This window comes from Poeciliopsis prolifica, unplaced genomic scaffold (genome assembly GCF_027474105.1).
Source record: "Poeciliopsis prolifica strain line A6 unplaced genomic scaffold, Auburn_PproV2 SCAFFOLD001, whole genome shotgun sequence".
In the NCBI taxonomy this organism is placed as follows: Eukaryota; Metazoa; Chordata; class Actinopteri; order Cyprinodontiformes; family Poeciliidae; genus Poeciliopsis; species Poeciliopsis prolifica.
In genome coordinates, this window is record NW_026562376.1 from 3,849,500 (window position 1) to 3,865,857 (window position 16,358).

A 16,358-nucleotide genomic window follows, 5' to 3' on the forward strand; every position below is an offset into this window, starting at 1 on the left:
ATGGTTGGTTGTTTGATCAGTTATTTGGAAACATTTTACCATTTTTTACACTAGTTTGTTTTTGGGGTTTTTTGTGACTTTTTACTTTTACTTGAGTAAAATATCTGGATTCTCCCTTGATGAAGAGAAAATTTGCTTTAATTAAATATTACCAGACACAGACCTGCAGTTCTTAGGTTTTATATTAAACATAATAAAAACCTGATTTTGTTCTTGTTATTTATAGTTTGATTTTCACAATACCAAAAGTTTTGATGATGATCTTCTTTACATTAAATTATGTTTTATCAGTTTCTCAGTTCTTGAGAAACACTAAATACTGGTCGGACTCCTTTTACTTTTATTTGGTGCAACTTTGGGGTTTTCTCAAAGATATTTGAGACATTTTTGAGTATTTTTTAGCTCAAATCTTGTGACACAGATCCAAAGTAGCTCAGATTCTCTTCATCTTTGTCCCCATGGGGGGAAAAACTGGAAAGCACAGCGGTAGCAGCAGAACATGCTCACTGCAGCGGCGCCTCAGAGCGATGCTTCCAACGTTTTGGCCAGGAACAAAGCAGCGAGTGAGCGAACAAATCGGTCGGATCCAAATCTCATCTTCCCAGCGGCTGGATTTGAGAGGATGATGCGAGGCGGGGTGGGGGCAGCATCTGTCCTTCAGCAGCGCTGCATGCGTCTGGTTTTATGTGTGCTAAGCTTCATTTGATGCACTAATTTAATTGTTTTCTCCAGCTGTGCCTGGTGTTCACATTGAGCTGCAGTGATGTCTGAGTGTCCACTTTGCCTATCTCGCCTGTGCAGATGCAGGTCTGCTGGCAGGAACGCGCCGCCGCCCCAGACGCTGAATCCCCAGATCCCTTTGGCACAAGGCTTCCAGTAAAGTCAGGAGATCGATTATCAGACATCCATGTGGGTGTTTGTGAATCTTTCCAGGAAGATCAGCTTTTCCAGAAAACCTGTCGAGAAGAAGAAAAAGCAGAATAAAAATCCAGTTCTCCTTATTAAAGCATCATAAAAACAAGCTCAGCCAATAAAGGTGATGAACAAAGTAAGGTGCAACTTTAGCTTTTCACACCAGCTGTTTCAACCCCTTAAAGCTTAAATATGTAACTTTTTCACACCGCCTGAAACCGAGAGCTCTGTTGAGTCGAAGTGAATTCTGGTGCAGTTTATGTGTGAACACCAAGTGGTCCGGAAACCGCTCCAAAACCAGGAAGCGGACTAAAGTGCCGATCATCTGGGTGAAAATAACCAAAACAAGTGCAACAGTCTAGTGGTAGAGGGAGAAATCCTACCACCGCTTTTTGGTGCAGCGCCCCCACAGGCGAGGAGGGAAACAGCTTTTTTAAAGCGTTTGGATGGTTTGGCTCAGTGCAGCGTCAGAGCGAACCGCTCCAGCTGAAAATGTAACAAATGGTGCAATTTAGGTCCTCAATCAAACCGGGTCTACTGGACTAACTGGTAAGAAAACAAACTATAGACCAATTTGGATCAATCTGCAAATTATTCTGCACGAAATACAGATTTTCTAAAGCCCTTTTTGTTATCTGTGATATCGTCATGTAGAAACCCTGTTAAAACCCTGAACCAACAATCAGGACTTTTTTTTGTTTTATCTCTAAATGAATTTAGATTTATCTGAGGATTAAGTTGGAATCTCAAAAACCAAAACTATAAATAAGTTGGACAAAAGTGAAAAGTAAATAAACATAGTTGTCCTTTTCAATCCTGTTTCTTCTACATCTTGTTTGGGAAGCAAAGTCTACGGATCGAAGATGGAGCCTTGAGGAACTCCGTGATGAAGAGGAGATGGTGATATTCAGGGCTGTTTCCGAGTGATAGTATTATTTTTTAAACCAAATTTCATGCTGCTATGTTTAATCTTGTTTTGTTAACCTACTTAGATTCCATCTCAGTCCAACACAGCTTACACGTTTCCGGTTTGTTTCTTTTTTCCTTTGTTCTCGCGTTTCCCCATCAGATTTTCACGGCTTCGTCTTTTCTTTCTGTGCTGCTCTGCTCGTCTTTCAGAGAAGGATCAGCGTGTCTCCGTTTGGATGTCTGTCTGCTGAATGCAAGTAAAAAATGTCACAGTGCTGAACTGGGAACGTTGACTGACGGCGTACAGACAGATGAAAACCGTGTGGAATACCAAACAGGGACGCCGAACCTCCAAACAAATTCCTGTCACTTTTGGTTTTTTCTGGCTGTTGCAGGAAATTCATCTGTTATTTTTCACTAAGCGCTTTGTGACACGCTCTGCAGAAATGTGTCACAAAGGAGGCTGCAAGCTAATGAAGTTTTGTGACAAGTTGTGTTGACATAAACTCTGGAAAATGTTTCCTTTGCTGCTGCTTGATGACAAAATAAGTTTAACTCCATCAATATTACAAGCCGAGAGGAAAAGCGATCAGCTGGGAGATTTTTGCAAAGCTCTTAAATCCTGTGGTAAATTCTTGCTGTAAACGGATAAGTAACATAATTCGTCACTGGAGCAAATGTTGAAAAAGCCTTTTTTAAAATCAGAAATAATAGTTTAAAGCTGAAACTGTCAACTCAGCAAAGACTTTTGCATTAAAATCTTGAACGCTTCTGGTTTCTGTGGGATAGCTTCTTAAAAAACTTTCTTTCTGATGATATGAAACAACTAAAAGTTGTGAGGCATTATTTGTGATTAATCGGACTGATCGTGATGAATCAATTGTTGAAATAATTGCCAACTAATTTGGGAACTGATTAATGGTTTAACAGACTCTAAAATGTGTATACTTTTACATGCAACATAAAAAACTTCATTTTTCTGTAAATATTTTCACCCAGAATGTCTCAAATTGCACTTTTAGACTCACCTGGTTAAAATTCTGCTAAAAAAAAGAAAATAATAACTCTACTAAGCATATTTAGCTTAATAGAGTTTTTCACCCTTTTGTATGCATTTAAAAGGAACTCAACAGCTTTTACACTATTTTATACACAATGGCTTAAGTGGATTAACAGAGATGATGAAATCTGCAGACTAATCACACCATGGAGGAGGATTATATCAAATAACTAAATTAATGGTGAATAATCAGCATTAAAAGCAATAAAAATTCATTAAACATTAGAATATTGAAACGTCAGACCCATCAGTCCAAGAACTTTGATTTTCCATCACCCTATTTTTGTTGCATTGCCCTGGCAGCCAGCAAAGCGAAGCTGGGTTGTTTCAGCAACACGAACCGCAGAGTCTCCAACCTTGACCCAACTAATCAATGCTGGAAAAAAAAGGAAAAGAAAAGGAGGACAGACAGTTTCTGTCTCCTTTTCATGTTTCCAGTGCAAACCCAGAGGACATTCTGCAGGTTTGATTCACTGGATCTTCTTCCAACGCAGCGAACCAAACACCTCGCAGGGAAGCATATGATAATCTGTAGAGCTGGCGGAGCTTTTTTAACGTATTAAGGTTTAAAGCATGACCTGTTTTTCCAGCCCTGACGCTCCTTTTTCCAGTCGGTTTAAAGATTTTGTGGAAAAGCTTTTTTAGCATTTGTCCCATTCATCAATTAATGCGAGCCTGCCGCTCTCCTCTGCCCCTTTAGGTCTAATGCAAAATGCAGAGGATCCTTTATTGGACACATTACTCACTTTAAACGTTTCTATTTAACAAGGCTACAGGTCTTTTTTTTCAAAGGTTAAACTGCTGCAACACCACAAAATTCAGGTGTACCCATATATTTCTTATTTATCTGGGTAAAAAGTGTGAAATAAGTAGATAAATTTACTGTTAATGCTGTACCTATAAGCTCTTGGCTATAAAAAGACAAATAACAATTTCTTCGGTAAAAAATGATTTTATCTTGATTAAAAATGAAAAGTCTGCATTTGCACTTTGGAGCGGCTGGTCTGAACTGATCAGTCTTTAGACTGAAACAGGAAAACTGGCTGCAAGTTTTCCATTCCAGCTTTTAATCTCTGCAGACGGTTTTATAGAACCGTCTGCGAGAGTTCCTGTCCAAATTTAATTACCATCTTTGATTCCTTTTGCCTGTTGCTGCCACTAAGCAGTACAAATGTTTCCAATCTGTCTTTAACCTGCCAGGGATATCCTCTGTTTTCTGCGTCTGGGATGAGTGAGATCCTGAAGCAGCGGCCAGCAGCTGCTCATCAGTTTCCCAATAACCTGCCGCCATCTGCTCCTCCACCAGCCGCCTCGCTGCTCCCGCCTCGTCCAGCTGTGACGCTTTGTGATGATAAAGATAAACCTGAGCAGAGCATTTTCTTCTGCTGCTCCCAGTTTCAGCTACTTCCTTCATTTCACCTGACCCACATGCTGCAGAGACTGACCAGTTAATCGGAGGAGATGTGGAGCAGCTGCGGCAGTGAGAGCAGTGAATCTGGTGGCGAAAGACTAACAATCGTAACTCAACGTGATCTAAGGGTTAAATCTGAACAGCTTGGAACCGACAGGGAGGAAAAGATACGATAATCAGGAGAGATTTAACAGAAAAGAACGAAGTGATACAGCAACACCCAAACGGCAATAATAACAGCTGAGTATGGCAAGACATTTCGAACCGAATATACAAGAAAATGATCAAAAACAAAAACCAAATAATTATAGCATCCGTCCGTCTGTCCGTCCACCCATCCATCCATCCATCCATCCATCCATCCATCCATCCATCCATCCATCCATCCATCCATCCATCCATCCATCCATCCATCCACCCACCCACCATCCATCCATCCATCCATCCATCCATCCATCCATCCATCCATCCATCCATCCATCCATCCATCCATCCATTCATCCATCCATCCATCCATCCATCCATCCATCCATCCATCCATCCATCCATCCCTCCCTTCATCCATCCATCCATCCATCCATCCATCCATCCATCCATCCATCCATCCATCCATCCATCCATCCATCCATCCATCCATCCATTCATTCTCTGAGCTCTCGCTCCTGACCGTCTCCACTGCTCCACCTGTGTTGCTTTCATGCTAATTCCCATCTGGCTCCACTTTCTCTCTGACAGTTTCTCATCAAGGTTACCTTCCACAGTTCTGTTCGCAGAACATAATTAATTTCAAGAGCATTTTATTATGCTTAACTCCTGAATAAATCACCACGGTAAATGATCGTGGAACGATAGACTCTCCTTTCTACTTTTACTTGAGTAATTTTATAGCGGTTCTTGGTGCAGCACCCCAACATCTTTTCTCTTACTGGAGTAAAAGTTCTGGATTTTCTACCCACTGAATGAAAAACATTTTTTAACCAGTTTCTATTAAAGTTTCATCAGTATTTTATTGAAAGAAACTGATTGGGAAATTTTACCAGATACTTTTACCTTAATCGGTCGGTACCTCTGTCTGTGACAACATGGCCGATCCATCAGTGCAGATCTATACAGTCTAATTCTATGTTTTGTGCTCTGAGCAACTTCATGCCTTATTATTTATTTACATTTTGTTGAATTCAGTTTATTTTTGAATATTTGACCAAGTTAGTCAACCTCTTGATGTTGTCAGTTTCAGTTTCTTTATTAATATTTCACATTGTTTGTTCTACTGCTAATTGCACTGATTTCACAAATTAAAGTTGTGAAGCTTATGAAGCTATTGGTGTATTTAAGTGTTACCAAATATGTGTAATAATTCAGTACATTTATGCCTTTGTTTTTTATTTTCAAGAAAAGGAAATGTTTTAAGTCAATTCTGCGATGATTTTCTGTATCGGATGGGTATCGGTTGATGCTAAGCCTCAGATATTGGCGCAGAAAGTGAAAAAAGTGGAAGAAATCTGATGGATTTCATTGAATATTGAACAATATTTTCTTCAATTTCCCACAGATGCACAAGAAACATCTAATGTGGTCTGTTAATTTAACAGACAGACGAGCTGAACAACGTGCCAATGTCATTAACGAGCGCCACAGTTTCAGTCCTTTTTTATATCATTCAAATGACACAATTAGCAGAAGACAGGAGTGAACGAATTATCTCTTTCCTCAGGATGTGGAGAGTTTCCATGGATACAGCCGAGGAGCGAGACTTTCTGCAGACAGCTTTATAAAAACGGAGACACTTAAATTCAGCCATAAATCATCCATTAGCTCCCTTCCAGCTGAGCTGCCCTTTCGCTGTGTCTCAAGTTGTTTCTGCTGTGCTTTAATTTGAAGTGAACATCTTTCTGTGTCGAGCTGCATCCGAGGTTTCTGATAGATCATCTTTCAAGGTCGTGTGTATCTAAAACCCACTGAAGTATTTTTCCTTTGCTGATCAGAGCAGTGTGTCGTTTAAACATGCAGCTCTATATTGTAAGATTTATTGAACTGAAATAATAATAATAAGAAGAATAAAATCTGACTGATGGCAGGAATAGAGAAGATTGTGGCTGACAGGAATTGCTGACTCACTGCAGGAAAGATAAAAATAGATGATATAATATAATGATTTCATAAAAGATATTCACCAAATAATACTAAAAATGTTGGTTGCATTTTCAGCATTACAGCCTTTCTTATTATTTTTCTCTTTTCTCTCTTTCTACCAAAACCTGGATGATTTTTTCTCTTAAGTCTGATGATTTTTAGCCCTTTTTTAAAGACAGTTTCATAATTCATTTTATTTGTGATTTTTATTGTTTTATTTATTTTGAATATTTAAAATGTCTTCCAGTACCAGTGTTAAAAGTTCTTTAAAAATTAAAGAAATTATTTTGCCATTACCATAATATTAAATGAAAAGGGTCTAAAAACAACAATATTATCGTTTATTGCAATAAATGATAAAATTTGTTGGATGTGGTTTTTCGCCTGTTGACCATAGAAATTTGGTGAATGCAGTATAAACTCGGCATCGTTGGAGCTCCATATATCAGCCAGCTTTTCAAATTTAAATGGCTATTAGCTTTTGCAGTTTTTTCACCATGACTGTTTGAGTTTGATCGTTTTTTATATTTCCCACTGATGGGAAATCTGATGAGTAATGATCATTTCACACTTCAGATGTGAAATATTCAGAAACGTTCAGATTTAATTTACATTAATGCCCACAGTTTCATCTCAAAATGTACATCATGACTTCTGTTTGCTTCAGAAATCAGAAAACAACAAACCAACAAGAACCAAACTGACTGTCCTTCTCCTTCATTTAGTTAGTTCCCACATTACTTAGGTCATATTATACACTAGGCGTCCACCGCTAATTAAAATTGTAACGAGTGAGGGACAAACAGCAGCAAACCTAATGGGGCATCTTTGCATGAGAAATTAAACATCCCAGTTCATCAGCAACTACTTCTGTAGTTGTGGATCCATTTAAGCTCCAATTTAAAGTGAGGATGATTAAATTTCACAGAAGTATGGAGCACTATGTATGGCATGAATGTCAGACGCATCCAACCACAACCACTTTCTCTGTCTTGCTTTGTTGTGAGATATAATACATCGGTTTTGCTGCATATTTTAGGGAGACATACCGAGAGAGGATTAGCAGGGATAAACAGGCTTAACCATGCATATGTATCACAACAACCAAACGGTAAATTTCCTGAACTCAGACCAGAGCAGTCAGATTTAGAAGTCTATTGCAAGCAGCATGGAGGGGGGTGGGGGGTGCAGAACGAGTGAAATTACAGCAAGAAAGGAGAAACGTTATGCTCTGCTGTTATACTCCGCAACCAGTTATACAACAGGATTACAGCACAAAGCAAGTAAATTTAAACTAAACAGCAAGGATTTATTTTTTATTTTTTGCTCAACCCAAATTCCTCTGGTTCTGCAACACAACGTTACACAATGTGGACACATTGAAAACCAAGCAGCTCCAAAGATGATGACATTTTTAGCTTCATCTGCTTTGCACGGTTTATCATCCCTGAAAGTTTAAGCTGCACTACTGTAATACTTTGATACTTACGCAAGTATCACAGTGGCAGGTGGCGACTGATTACTGTTAGATACAGTAAAAAATAATTTAAAACTAGAAAAAGGTCACAGCTTTACATTTGTCTTTTAAGTCTGTTAGGTTTCAAACTTACTTAGGTAACAAACACATTCATGACAAAGCTGGTCTCTTATGTAAATATGTGAGTATTATTTTGAAAGTCCGTACAAGACCTCTTCCTGTTTGTTTAGGCTTTTATGGCTGAAAATACTGAATTTTTTCGTACTTAATATCAGAAAAGGAAAACTCCTGAGACTCAGAAAATGTCGAGTCACCCATGTCCATGGTGATGGCTGTCTCATCTGTCCACAGTAAAACGTTTGCATCACACAAAGTATCCCAGTGGAAAACCTGCAACTTGTTCTGGAAGCCTTCATGCACCAGGAGAGACAGAAGCTTCTGGTGGCCACATATGTTAATCTTTATGTCTCTGCAGTGTTTTGTGTAGGAGATACGGGGGATTAAAGAGACACTCCGGTTCAATTTTGTGAATAAGACGAAATATACCAGGAGTGAATGAGAGTCTGAGTGCAAGTTCTCTTCATTCTGAGCTGATTTGACACAAAACTGCAAATCCTACAGCAGTGAGAGACACACTAAGTGAAAGTAGACAGAAATACCTGCGTTTTGGTGTGTAAATTGTAGCTGTAGAGATGAAAACTGTAGAGTTGATATAAATAAAAATCTGAATATTTTACACACATTCAGAGTCGAGTGTGACATCATCACTCTAAGGTAAAATCTGAGAAATACGTGAAATTTAAACTGAAGAAATTTTTTGAAAATGCATCAAAATCCCAGTTTAGTTGTGTAAAATCCAACTTTCTGCAAACTGTTTAAACTCTGAGTTGTGTTTTTTCTGGAAAGTGCGGCTGAGGTGTGAAGCGGTAAAAGGGGTTTGAATTTTCTCCTTCAACTTTTAAGAACATCTTTTGTTGTTTTCAGCAAATTACACAACAGAGTGCTATTATTATGTTCCTAACTGAGCCACTAAATTATATTTATGTTTCAAAATAAAGGAACAAAGGGAAAAGGAGCAAGTAAGATGAGGTCATAAATGAGTAGTAAACTATAATTGTGACAAAAATATAACAATAAAAACTTGGTAATGTGAGCTTCAATGTACTTACCACCCCAATTTATGTAACCTGGAAAAACATTGAGAAATCTTTTTAAATATTTGAACAGTTAAATTGTTTTATTAATCCTCTGTCGGTATGGCTCCCTAATTTAATGAAACACAACTTTTCTTTGTTTTGTATTATTGTTTTTATTGAATTGTTTACCTCTTGGGTTTGATTCCATTTATTTTCTTAACATTATTTAGATTTTCTTTCTATTTTTAAGCATCTATAAGACAATTCTGAGAAAACAATAGCATGTAAATGCATTCCAGGAGCTGAAAGGGTTAAATGAAGCCATTATTTTTCAATTAGATTTTTGTTGATACTGAGAAACACCTAATTTCTCCTGATTTTAACAGATTCCCAAATGGGCTTTAAGTACATTTTGTTTTGAGCAGCAGCAATTAGCCTTGCAGAAGTATTGCCATTTATCTCTCTTTACCGGATTGCACTTGACTCATGAGTTCTGCACCATCTGCTTTTTTTAATGTAGTGATCAATAACCACCTCTCACTGTGGCCTATGAATTCCCAGAACGTTACACTTTACTCCACTCTTCTGCTTTCTCAGCGTGGCTCCGTTTTTTTGTTTTCTTCTGTCTTGTTTGCACTGTCACAAAACAAAGAGTGCAGATCTGCTCGACCGCTGAGACATTGTCCTCCAGGTGAGATCCACAAGCCTTTTCTCTTCGGTCGTTTTTGTTTTTAGTAGTTTTTTTCTCTGGTGTGTTTATCCTCTCATGAGGCATTTAGCGGGAGGCAGAGCAGAGCTGCTAAATCACTAAAATAATCATCATTTTCAATCCCTCATTCACTGTTTCATTCAGTATTTTTGTATCACATCAGCCATGTTTGGTCCACTTTAATCAAACCCCAGGTTATTTCCGGTTCGTTCATCAAACTCTGATTTGGACCAAGAAAACAAAACTGTGCTCCATTTCCAAACCTTGGTCTTGGTTCGGTTGAAGTGAACTCTGGTGTGGTTTCAATTGATATGTGAACACCAAGTGGCCCAATGACACTCCAAAAGCAGGAAGTGGACTACAGAGCAGGGCATTATGGGTAAATACAACCAAAACAAACCTGTGTGCCTAGCGATAGCAGGAGTAATGGCTAGTGGTCTTTAACCAGAAACAAAAGAGAAATCCTACATCTGCTAAAATCTGATACTGCTCAATTTTTGTTTACATTTAGTGTCTTCTTCAGAGGTTTTCATGTCGTTTTCTTCTGTGGTTCTTGGAGCAGCGCCCCCACAGGCGAGGAGGGAAACAATTTCCTCAAAAAGTTTGGTTTGTTTGAGACAGTGCAGTGAGGAAGCGAACTGCAGCAGTTGAAAATCCAATCGAACCAAATCTATCAATTTTAGAAAACACCCTAAAATTGTGTGGAAAGATTTTTCAGGAATCCCCAATAAAAATTAACATTTTAATTAAATACAATAAAAACTTTGCCATAAAACTGTAAAGTTTCAGATCTTATCGAATTGTCTTCCCAACTTCTCCAGTGGTATCTCTGCTGAGCAGTATGTTTAAATGAGACCTCGTAAGTGAACAGATGTACAGTTTCCAGACGCAAACACAAAGTGGTACTTTCCCTCCCCTCCCTCCTTTCATCCTCTCTCTTCCTCCTCTTTCTGGAGTCCTGCGAGAGGAATAATAAAGTGAAGCCTGGCAGGTCGGCCCTCTGTCCTGAGGCCCAGTGCCAGCTGCCGCTGCCGCAGAGACGATCCATGCAGACACCCAGAGAAGGTTGATGCAAACGAAGACAGTCTGGATGTGTCCTTTCTCTGCATGCATAATATGAAGTCTCACCTCTTCTCCGATTAAGAACACATTGCCAAAGCTGCCAGTGCAAAGAGCATCAAATCACAGTTAAAGTTGACATATCATGCTTTTAAAATTGTCCTTTTCCAATTTGAATCATTCAGTTTAGGTCTAAATAAAGTGGAACTGCAATGATTTGGTCTGAATGTTTCATTATTGTAGCTCCCAAAGCTCTGCTTTTACCCCAGCTCTGGGTATGTTGAAAAGTAACTCTTTTTTGGTGCTGTCTCTTTAAATGATGCTTCAAGCCCCGCCCACTCCACCACAATCAGCCATTTTCGCAGTTGGAAAGCAGGGATTTGATTAGCTGGCAGCACAAAAACTTTATTCCTAAATTGACTTAAAAATGTAAACAATGAAAGACTTGTCTATCCAGCCATAATGCCAAATGCTACCATAATGAACTAGTCAACACAGTTGGTAAGTTAGCAAATGCTAGCGCTAAGAAAATCGTTGAGCAGGTTTGGATCATGAGACAAAATTGGCAAAAACAAACTGTTCAGTAATAGACAGTACGATTCTGTCAAGGAGCTAACAGCTAGCATGCTGCGCTAACATAAGCATAATGCTACTGCTCTAACGAACTCAGAGTTGCATAGTTACTTTATTGACCTCTCTCTGCTAACAGAGGCGGAGACTCAATCTGCTAAGACCAAACTAAAGAAACAAAGGAGAACAGACGGAGCAGTTCAACCTTGTACGCTCATTCACTATCATGTCTACGGGATGCAAAAACTAAACACTCTACCTCCATGCAGGGAAGGCAACGGAAAAACAGCAAGTTCCCAGACACATCTTGTTCAATTAGTTTGTACACCCTCTGCTGCTGCACAAAAAAACATCTTGACTATGCCACACTGTATGATGCAAATAAAAGATTTTCTCTTTAAAAAAAATGTACTTCACATTATTTTGAAATTTTGTTAGTTGTGTGAATTATTCTGATTTTGGTCTTTAAAATGCCAACATTTCCAAATCACTTCCTATTTTGGTCTGTTTGATCAGGTAATCTTTAAGTATTGAATGATTAATCAGTTACTCTACGACGGCCTATTAGGACCATTGTACATTTATCAAAAAGGATGGGTAAATTTCCACTAAGAATCCCACAAATCTTGGTGTTAATCTGAGAAATTTTCTAGAAAAAAATGGAAAATTTGTTTTTCAAAAGTGAAAAAAAAAGATTTTTGAAACTTGTTTTCTTCTAGATTTTTTTCAGATTAAGTTCAGATTTTTGATTTTTTTTCTAGAAAATGTTCAACTTTTCAAAGATTGTAATTTTCATGGTTCACAATAATAATAATAAACAATGGCTTAGAGTGAAAACTTGTTGCATTTTAGGCAAGAACATGTTTATTTTCTTATTTAGAAAAGAAATTGAATCGTTTATTTGCATTTTTAATGTCATATAACATATGCTTATGTGCATAAGATCTCCAGAATGTACCGATTTTAAAAAAAAATCTGATTCATTGACCAATAACAAATTACTAAAATAATCGTTAGTTGAAGCCCTACTAGTTTTATCTCAGTGAAGTTCATTCTGTGGGGGGTAAAACAGCCGATAAAACAATTGATTCCTATCGGGAAAATCTGCAGTTGGCTTCCCTTGCTTGCGTTTAGATAAAAACGTGGTGGCTATCGCGCTGGCTTCCAGGTCACGCTCACTCAACCGCAGTGAAGTAATGAGTGCATGCTGAGGTGCTGCACAGAGAGCAGCGTCTCTGCTGTTTCAGGGGGAAGAGTCGATTAACGAGGAGGTCTAAAACTTCACGAACGGAGACGGGACGGGATTCCCCTGGGAGCTCTTTCACGCTTCACGCAGAGCACAGATGGAGAAACGAGACGGTTTCTTGCAGTTAGATGAGGTAAAAGCATGACAGACAGCAGCCCTGGGAACTTCTCCTGATTTATAAAACAGGAAGAAATGACACTTGCTTCATCTAAACTCCAGGAACAGAGCCAGCAGCTTACATCGCATTAGTGTGGAGACACTGCTCAGGGAAGCATGAAGATCTGTGACAGAAACATAACCCGCGGTTCGGCTCGCTCTGCAGAATCATCTCAGTAATGACAGAGGCTGCAGAGCTGCTGCTAAAATCAGCAGAGGCATCGGAAATGTCTGCCAGCTGCTGCTTCAGTCCAACTTTTAAATCAGATCATTGGAGGTGAGGAGATTCCTGATGGCTCCAGGTTCTCCAGGATTCAGGATCAGAGCAGCAAACAATTATCCTGAAACAATGAGCCGGACCGTCCCATTGGGAGAACAATGGAGGACTTATGAGGTCACACATCACCACCCAGTAGCCAGACTGGATCGAGGTTCCTACTGTCTGACGGGGTTCAAAGCTGCAGAATGTAACTTCTATTTAAAGAAATGTTTCTTACGTTTTTGTTAAAACTGTCACCAGATCATGACAGGTAATCTGTGAAAAGATCAATCTCCACTTCCTCCTGAGCAACTATTACCATCTGAAGAAATGTTCCCAAACAAAAACAACCAATCAGATCCAGGAGGAGGGTCTTAGTGCTGTCAATCAACAGGCTCTGCTAGCTGAATCTCACCAGAGAGCTAGGAGTCAATGGGAAGAGATGATTGACAGCACTAAGACCCGCCTCCTGGCTCTGTTTGGTTGTTTCCAGTTCGCACTGGGAGAAGGAAGAGGAGCTTCTTTTGTAATAACAGACTGTTATTTATCCAACTCTTTTTCTGTATTAACTGAAATTCACAGATTTTTCAAATTCCTTTGGACTCATTTAACCAAATTTATTCTCAGTTAAAAGATTTGGTTGTAGAAAAGTCAGATTTTCTGTTACAGTTACTGGGTAGACTTTGTTTTAATTATTATCAAAGCTCCATTGTAAAAATACAAATATTTTGTGTGGTACCTTACATTTTACATTGTTGGAAAATCTGGTCAATATTTATAATACACTAATTAGAAATAAGAAATTAAATAAACAAATATATGTCATTCTTGAACTGTAGCTGGGATCCACAAAAAATCATTCTAAGGGCTAAAAATGGCCCACAGGCCACACTTTGGACATCCCTGATCATTCCTGCACTTCTGCAGCACCATAAAGCCAATGCTGAATTCACTGAAATTACACTAAATCTAAAAAAGATTAAAGGCTGTGATTCATGCAAGCTTTAAATGGTTAATGCGGCACCTGGAAGGGCTTTTAAAAGTGGATCCAGCTGCAGAGCAAGAATAACGACTAAAATGAGTGAAACAGGTGATGCAGTTTTATTTCTGAGCATAATGGTGCAGGCTGGAGCTCCTCAGCTTGGGTCCCATTTACTGTTTATAGACAGGATCTCAATGCAGAGGCTGTCTGGTTCAGTTAATACAGCTAGAAACTAGACCTGAACATTCAGGGTCACATAAAGACGGTTACAAAGTCGGCCTTCTGTCACCTGAAGAACATTTTCAGGATTAAAGGGCTAATGTAGCAGCAAGATCTATAGAAACGCACTGATCACTGCAACAGGTCTGCCTAGGAAAAAAATAAATAAAGAAATTCTCCAGCTGATCCAGAACGCTGCTGCTGGAGTTCTGACTGAAACCAGGAAGTTAAAGAACATCATCCAGATCTAAAGTCCTTCACACGTTCCCTGTCGCTCAGAGAATAGACTTTAAAATACTGCTGTTAGTTTATAAATCACCGAACAGCTCAGCACCACAACACGTTAAACATCTGTTGGATCAACCTTCAGAACCTCTCAGGTTCTGAGAGGTTCTGAAGAAACAAAATTCACTTTTTATGCTCCTCCTATCTGGAATAAACTTCCAGAAAACTGCGAAACTGCTGAAACACTGAGGGAGGTCCTTTAAATCAAAACCTGTTTAGAGCTGCTCTTGATTAGCAGTGAATGGAACATTGATCAGCATTTCGGATGAACATTTGCTTGCATTTGACAGAATATAATGCTTATTGTTTGAGATGTTTTTAAGACGTAAAGCACTTTGAACTGCCGAAATGTGCCATATGAATAAACTTGAATTGAACATGTGCTGCCCTGTCATCAGTGTCTGCTCTTTAATCTTCTAAGCTGTGTGTGTATTCGACGCAGTATGAGGTAAAAATAAAATAACTCTTTATGAACAGAGAATATTCACCCTTAGCAGCAACCAGTGAGAAAAAAGAGAGGAAAAACCGAGCTGAAGATGTCAGGGTTCATTAAAACTCTGTGCGCTCCCTTGGTGTCTGATTAACCTGTTTGAAGCTTTTCCTAATTAGGTAATTAGTCGAGCTTGGAAAAGGCTTCAGAGTCCCACCACTGCAGACTTCTAATGATATAATAAAGATAATCAGCTGCAGTTTCAGACTTCAGTTTGTGAGTCGAGAAATGATGCATTATTATACGATTTGCCTCAGCAAAGCAAATTTGAGATTACGGTAATTTAATACTGCTCTGGCCTAGAATCTGACTGAAGCTGAATTTTAACCTGCTATAATATGTGATGGTGTTCTTACTCTGTTTGTCCTGAAAAACAACTTTAATGCATCAAAGATGAACTATTTTTACAAAGCACAAAGGAGGAGAGGATGGGGGCGGATATGAAAGGGACCCTGGGACACTGATGGATGATATGAGTGGGTGAGGCAGCTTCGGTCTCATATGTGCATTTTTTATTAGAAACAGGACTCAAAGTATGAAATAGAAGACATTTTCCCATTAAAATAATCTGAATTCCTCTCCTGAGACAGCCACAGCCCACAGCTACTTCCTGCTGATCCGACGCTTTGATTAATTGATCGTTATCAGAGTGAGAAGCTCGATGAAGGCAAGACGTAAATCCTGATGCTCTAAAGCACACAGGAAGACATCAGTGGTTGGTAAAGCGCTAATAGCAGACCTAATTTTTATAGCTTTGAAGGCATTGAGCACCCTTAGCTTTCCTTGAATACATTTTTCTAAATAAATTATAAAGTTCTGATTTACGTTGCTGTTTTGTGAACTTTTTGTTGAATAAAGTTTGACAAAGTTTAGTTATCGACTGTTAGTAGTTAGACGTTTATGCTCTCATTTGGAAGTGGGTGAAGACGGTTCCTCATCCTCCCATGTTCTCCAACACGTTTATTCCCAGAATGCATCAGTAAACAGCTTAAAGTCTACTGATGTCCTGCAAGCTTTCTGACCGAAGTCCCACAGTGGACAACCAAGCAAAATCAGCAACAGAGTTAGAAAAACTCAACAATAAAACTGAAATTATGAGTGAAAAAAATCACTTCCTGAAGTTCAGCGTGTACAAATAGATGTTCAGCACCAATTTTAATTATATACTATGTTGTAACATGTTAGGTTTTTTTTAGTTTGTACATTCCAGGTAACAATTAATAAATAACTAAATGATTATTATTTCAATAACGATCAATTTGACTGTCAGTTTCAGCTCTACTGCAACTCTTCTTTCTGCTTGGTGAACCAGTGAGCTGAAAACTCAAGATGGCTGCTTTGCATT